The sequence below is a fragment of the Vulpes vulpes genome, unplaced genomic scaffold (assembly GCF_048418805.1).
Source record: "Vulpes vulpes isolate BD-2025 unplaced genomic scaffold, VulVul3 u000000845, whole genome shotgun sequence".
Lineage (NCBI taxonomy): Eukaryota > Metazoa > Chordata > Mammalia > Carnivora > Canidae > Vulpes > Vulpes vulpes.
The window spans coordinates 40,412-48,157 of NW_027325847.1; the positions used below are offsets into that span (position 1 = coordinate 40,412).

The following is a 7,746-nucleotide window of genomic DNA, read 5'->3' on the forward strand; positions in this document are numbered from 1 at the left end:
AGCTCTGATCATCAAGACCATGTGGTACTGGCACAAAAACAGACACATAGATCAATGGAACAGAATAGAGAACCCAGAAATGGGCCCTCAACTCTATGGTCATCTCAAATTTGTCAAAGCATGAAAGACTTTCCACTGGAAGAAGTACAGACTCTTCAATAAATGGTGCTGGGAAAATTGGACAGCCACGTGCAGAAGAATGAAACTAGACCAATCTCCTACAACAGACATGAAGATAAACTCAAATGGATGAAAGATCTAAATGTGAGACAAGAATCCATCAAAATCCTAGAGGAGAACACAGGCAACACCCTTTTTGAACTTAGCCACAGCACAAACTCTTGCAAGATACATCTGTGAAGACAAGGGAAACCGAAGCAAAAATGAACTACTGGGACTTACCCAGGATTAAAAGCTTCAGTGCAGCAAAAGAAACAGTCAGCAAAACTAAAAGACAACCCACAGAATGGGAGGAGATATTTGCAAATGACATTTCAAGATAAAGGGCCAGTATTCAAGATCTATAAAGAACTTATTAAACTCAACAGCAAAGAAAGAAACAATCCAATCCTGAAATGGACAAAAGACATGAACAGAAATTTCGCCAAAGAAGACATAGACATAGCCAACAAGTACATGAGAAAATGCTTCGCGTCACTTGCCATCAGGGAAATACAAATTAAAACCACAATGAGGTACCACCTCACAGGAGTGAGAATGGTGAAAATTAACAAGACAGGAAACAACAAATGTTGGAGAGGATGTGGAGAAAGGGGAACCCTCTTGCACTGTTGGTGGGTATGTGAAATGTTGCAGCCACTCTGGAAAACTGTGTGGAGGTTCCTCAAAGGGTTAAAAATAGAACTACCCTAGGACCCAGTAATTGCATTGCCTGGGATTTACCCCAAAGATACAGATGCAGTGAAATGCCGGGACACCTGCACCCCGATGTTTATAGCAGCAATGTCCACAATAGCCAAACTGTGGAAGGAACCTCAGTGTCCATCGAAAGATAAATGGATAAAGAAGATGTAGTGTATATATATATATATATATATATATATATATATATATAATGGAATATTGTTCAGCCATTAGAAGTGACGCATACCCACCATTTGCTTCAACGTGGATAGAACTGGCGGGTATTATGCTGAGAGAAGTAAGTCAATCGGAGAAGGACAAACATATGGTTTCATTCACACAGGAAATATATAAAAAAAGGGAAAAGGGATTAAATGGGAAAGGAGAGAAAATGAGTGGGAAATTTCAGAGAGGGTGACAGAACATGAGAGACATCTAACTCTGGGAAACGATCGTAGGGTAGTGGAAGGGGAGGTAGACAGGGGGATGGGGTAGCTGGTTGCCAGGCACTGAGGGGGGGCACTTGACGGGATGAGCACTGTGTGATAGGCTATATTTTGGCAAATAAAACTCCAATAAAAAAATACAGAAAATAAATAAATAAATAAATAGATAGATAGATAGATAAATAAAATAAGAAAAGGAAAGAAAAAAAGATCTAAGAAAAATTTAATACCTCTGATATCCTAGATTATTAAATAATAAAAATCTCAGATCAAACCCCCCAAATCCACACTAAAAAACTAAAATAAATGAGCAAACTCAACATAAAGAAAGCAGAGGAAAGGAAAAATATTATATTATGATGGAAATAAAATAGAGAAAAAAATGCAAAAGAAGAAATTTTTAAAAACTCGGTTTCTTGAATAAAATTATTTTCAAATTGACAACATTTTGCTAGGCAGTCAAATGAAAGAGAGAGCTGGGGGCAAGGAGGGAGAGAGAGGGACAAAATTTTTTTTGTTGTTTATTTATTCATGAGAGACACACAGAGTGAGGCAGAGACACAAGCAGAGGGAGAAGCAGGCTCCATGCAGGGAGCCCGATGTGGGACTTGATCCCAGGACTCCAGGATCACGCCCTGGTCTGAAGGCAGGCGCTAAACCGCTGAGCCACCCAGGGATCCCTAAACAATGTTTTAAACATTTGTTTTTTTTTAAGATTTAATTTATGTATTTGAGACACAGAGAGAGACACAGAGATAGCAAGAGAGAGCAGGAGATGATAGGAGAGGGAGAAATAGGTTCCCCACTGAGCAAGGAACCTGATGTGGGGCTAGATCCCAGGACCCCAGGATCATGATCCGAGCCAAAGGCAGATGCTGAACCAACTAATCCACCCAGCTTCCCCCCATTCCGCCCCAAAGAGATCCATATTGAGACACACTTCAATAGTAGAAAGTCAAATGAAAAAAGAAAGCCTTGAAAGCAGCAAGAGAAAAGTGATGTGTCATGTACAAAGGAGCTTTTATGAAGTTATAAGCAAAAACCATGCAGGCCAGAGGCAGTGAGGTCATATATTTAAAAGATGAAAGAACAAAATTTCAGCCCAGAGTACAGATATAGGTAAACCTGTGCTTCAGAAATGAAAAAATTACAGCCTTCCTGGAGAAACAAATGATGAGGGAATTCATTAAGTCTAGAGTTGCTTTATGAGAAAAGTTGAATTCAAATTGAAATAAAAGGACACAAGATAAAAACATGAAGCCATATGAAAATATAAAATTTTCATATAAAGTAAATATATGAATAAATAGAGAATCTTGTATATGCCAATTTTGGTGAGTTTAATTCTGGAATATAATTTCAAAACCAAAACCATAGAAAGCACTGAAAGTCTATGTAATGAGTACATAAAATATAAAAATGTAGTTTGTGTTATCAATAACATAAAGTCGGTGGGGCAGCACTGTAAAGAACAGTTTCCATGTGATTGAAATTGAGTTCCCATTCGTTTTAAATATATTGTTCTTTCAGATATTTTATATATTTCTCATACCACAAAGAAAATGTATATAGAATACACATAAAAGGAGATGAGAAGAGAGTCAAGGCACATCACTAGAAAAGTAACAAAATATAAAGGAAATCAGTTAAAGAGGAAATGAGGACCAGAAAACATACCAAGTATATAGAAAACAATTAAGATAATGACAGTAGTAACTATTTCCCCATCAATAATTACTTTAAATGTAAGTGGATTAAACTCCTCAATAGAAAACACAGATGGGCATAATATTGTCTTTTTAAAAAGGGACTTAAAGGGGCACCTGGGTGTCTCAGTGGTTGAGTGTCTGCCTTTGGCTCAGGTCATGGTCTTGGGATCCTGGGATCGAGTCCTACATCGGGCTCCCCACAGGGAGTCTGCTTCTCCCTCTGCCTCTCTCTCTCTCTCTCTCTCTCTCTCTCTGTGTGTGTGTGTGTGTCTCATGAATAAATAAACAAAAGAAAAAATTTTAAAAAGGACTTAAAGATATCCTGGCTACAAAACATTCACTTTATATTTGAGGAAACATGGACTGAAAGTGAAAGGATGAAAAAAATCCTATGCCAATGGGAACCACAAGCAAGCAGGGATCTGATAATATCAGACAACACAGACTTTAAGTTCAACAGAAAATACAAAGAAGGACATTATATAATTAAAGAGTTAATTTACCAGAAGTATATAATAATAAATGTATATGCACCAAATATCAGAACCACTAAACAAATGAAGCAAACATTGATAGAATTTAAGGGAGAAAAAGACAAGAACACAACAATAAAGGAGACTTTAATAATCACATTGAATAATGGATGGAACAACCAAATAAAAGATCAATAAAGAAGTAGAAGACTTAAAAAACTCTATTGAACAATTGGACTTAATAAACATATAGAAAAGCAGAATACATAACCTACTCAAGTGCATATGCAATATTCTCCAATATAAACCACATATTAAGCCACAGAACAAAATTAAAAAGATGGAAATAATACAAAATACCTTTTTTTTTAAACCATAACGGAATGAATCAGTAGCAGACAGAAAACTGAGAAATTCACAAATACGTAGAAAGTAAACAATCCAGTATTCAACAACTGATAGACTGAAGAATTGAAAATAGGACTTATAAAACATATTGAGAAAACAAAACAAAACAAAATCTACCAAATCTTATGGAACACAGTAAAAGTAGTGCTACGACAGAAGTTGATAGCTGTGACCACTTATATTCAAAAAAGAATCATCTCCAATCAAAAATCCAAAGCTATCGTCACAGAAGTAAAAAAAAGAAGAAATGATAACCCAAATCTACAGAAAGAAAGTAATAATATTAGAGCAGAATCAACCAAAGAGAAGAGAAATTTAAAAAAACTAAGTAGGCTTGGTAGCGGCGTGTGAGCGGGCCAGGCAGGCAGCTGAGTTTTCCAAGAAATAACTTCACCAAGATGTCCAGTGATAGGCAAAGGTCCAATGATGAGAGCCCCAGCACCGGCAGTGGTAGTTCAGGTGCAGACCAGCGAGACTCGGCCGCTCCAGAACCTGAGGAACAAGAAGAAAGAAAACCTTCTACCACCCAGCAGAAGAAAAACACCAAACTCTCTAGCAAAACCACTGCTGTTATCCACTAGTGCTAAAAGAATTCAGAAGGAGCTAGCTGAAATATCTCTTGATCTTCCTCCTAACTGCAGTGCTGGGCCTAAAGGAGATAACATTTATGAATGGAGATTGACTATACTTGGTCCACCAGGTTCTGTATATGAAGGTGGTGTGTTTTTTCTGGATATCACTTTTTCATCTGATTATCCATTTAAACCACCGAAGGTTACTTTCTGCACCAGAATCTATCACTGCAACATCAACAGTCAGGGAGTCATCTGTCTGGACATCCTTAAAGACAACTGGAGTCCTGCTTCGACTATTTCAAAGATTTTGCTGTCGATTTGTTCTCTTTTGACTGATTGCAACCCTGTGGATCCTCTGGTTGGAAGCATAGCCACTCCGTATTTGACCAACAGAGCAGAACATGACAGGATAGCCAGACAGTGGACCAAGAGATATGCCACATAATTTACAGAACTTGTATGCAGTGTGAAGGAGCGGAAGGCCCCTTCCCACTATGCTGCAAGTCTTTATAGCTTTTACAATACGGACTTCTGTGTAAATGTTATACTGATTCCTTTTGTTGTTGTCGTTGTTATACTGATTCTACTCTCTGCCTTTATCCTTTGGAGACTGGGAGACTCCCCAAAAAGGTAAATGCTATCAAGGGTAGAACTTTGTAGCTGTAGATTAGTTATGTTTAAAATGCCTACTTGCAAGTCTTGCTTCTTTGGGATATCAAAATGTATATTGTGATGTACTAAGGATACTGGCCCTGAAGTCTACCAAATATTATAGTGCATTGTAGCCTAATTCATTATCTATATGAAGTTATAAAAGTAGCCGTAGTTGACTAGGAATTATGTCATTTGTATTAAACTCAGATCTATTTCTGAATATGTGGTTCATGTGTTGTGAAAAATGTTGTACCTTTTACCTTTGTCAGTTTGTAATGAGAGGGTTTCCTTTTACCCTTTGTAGTTCAGAGAGCACCTGATGTATCATCTCAAACACAATAAGCATGGCATAGTTTCCTGTCGTAATATTTTAAGTCACTCCTGTTAGAGGGTGTGTCTGAGATGATTGTTGATGAAATAAAAATGTGGATATGAAGACTGACTATTAAGGACGAGTACGAATAAATGAATTGTTAAATTGAAAAAAAAATAAGTAGGCTTTTTGAAAAGATCACTAAAACTGACATCAGCGAGATTAACAACAACAACATAAAAACAAAACAAAACAAAACAAACAAAAAAACAAGACCCAAATACTAAAATCAGAAATGGAAGAGGAGTTATTACCACTGAGGTCACAAGGAAGAAATAAAGCAGTATAAGGAAATACTATGGAGGAGAGGTTGAAGATGGCAACAGAACAGGATTACCTTAGGCTCATCTCTTTCCTCAAACACAATTAGATAACTATCAAATCATTCTAGATACCCCAGAAATCAACCTGAAGCCTGACAGAAGAAACTCCACAACTAAAGGGAGAGAGGAAGCCACACTGAAGAAAGTAGAAAGTGCAGAGACATGGTTTAGGGGAGAAATGGATCTTGGGTGCTGTAGATTGGGCTGGGGGAGCAGGGGGGAGGGGGGAAAGAGAGCAAGAGCGAGAGCAGAGCGAGAGCGAGAGACAGAGAGAGAGAGAGAGAGAGAGAGAGAGAGAAAGGGAGGAGCACAAAATGGAATGCAGGAGGAGAACATTTCCCCAAAGCCATTGGCAGGGAAAATGAGAGGAGAGGGGCTGATTTTCATCAGTTTTTCAAACAGCAGGGCTTAAAGTCACCAGGCTTGGCTGAGACAGAACCCTGAGGGCAGGGTTCTGCCCTACTCCTGGAGAGAAGGTGGGCAAATAATACTGGGGCAGACACTGTGGAAACAGCAATCTGGAGAATGCCTGGGGCTACACAGAAAGGAGAGGCAGCATTCAGGGATTGGCCCCTTAAGACACAGGACATTTCCAATGCCTACCCCTCAGCATAATCACAAAACCACCTGCAGTAAGCAGTGCAAGCACCAATCCTGGTGTCCTAACCTGCTCACACCAAGTCCCACACGCTTGCAGTCATGCAAGACTGCCCCTCTTGGTCAAGCTTGCCTCAGTCCCAGTGTGGCATACCCCTTCCCCCAGAGGACCAGCTGAAACCTCCACCCACACCATATCCCTTGAACAGAATTCTACACAGCTTCAAATCTAGTCGAAATAGCATTGGGTCTCATTTTGCAAGCAGACCAGAGTACATTTTGTTAAAATTCACCACACCGGCCGAGGACCAAACACTGCCACTACAGGCAAGGGGAGTCTCTGCAGAAGACCACCCTGAAGGACAGAGTAGCCAAAACACAACAGCAGAGTGAAGGCAGCACACACCGGAGAGACTCCCTGAAGTGTCAGGCCCTGGACACTATATGACCTCTTCTTCATGAAGTCATTACTCTCAAGAGCAGGAAATATAATGGGCTTTTCTAACACAGAGAAGAAGGCAGAGACTTCGACAATGCACCAACATGGAGGAATTCATCCCAAATGAAACAACAAGGTAAGGTCATGGCCAGAGATCCAGGTGAAACAAATATAAGTAACATGCCTGATGGCCAATTTAAAGCAACAATCATTAGGATACTCACTGGGCTTGAGAAAAGAATGGAAGACTTCTGGGAGGACCTTACCACAGAGAAAAAAAAAGAGTTTAAAAAAACCATCAGTCAGAAATGAAGAATGCAATTCACTGAGAGTGGAAATAAGCTTGATGCAATGGACACAGGACGGAAGAAGCAGAGAAATGAATCAGTGATAAAGAAGAAAAAATAATGGAAAATAATGAAGCTGAACAAAAGAGAGAAAGAAGAATTATGGAACATGAGCGTAGACTTAGGGAACTCAGTGACTCCATCAAATGTAACATCATTCATATTATACGAGTCTCAGAAGAAGAGAGAGAAAAGGGGGCAGAAAATCTATTTGAAGAAATAACAGCTGAAAATCTCCCTAATCTGGGGAAGGAAAGAGACACTCAGATCCAGGAGGTACAGAAAAAAATCCCATCAACATCAACAAAAGCAGGCCAACACCAAGACATCTTTTAATTAAATTTGCAAACTATAGTGACGAAAAAAAATCTTAAGAGAAGGTAGACAAAAGTACATAACTGACAAGGGAAGACCCATAAGACTAGCTGCAGATCTTTCAACAAAATTTGGCAGGCGAGAAGGGAGTGACATGACATATTCAACGTGCTGAATGGGAAAAATACCCAGAAAGGCTATCATTCAGGGTAGAAGGAGAGAT

At 39.1% G+C, this 7,746-nt stretch overlaps 1 pseudogene; it reads left to right on the top strand.

The window, feature by feature from the left end:
* Nucleotides 1-4,283: 4,283 nt before the first annotated feature.
* Nucleotides 4,284-4,920, top strand: LOC112912443 (ubiquitin-conjugating enzyme E2 E3 pseudogene; annotated as a pseudogene).
* The last annotated feature ends 2,826 nt before the right edge of the window (nucleotides 4,921-7,746 follow it).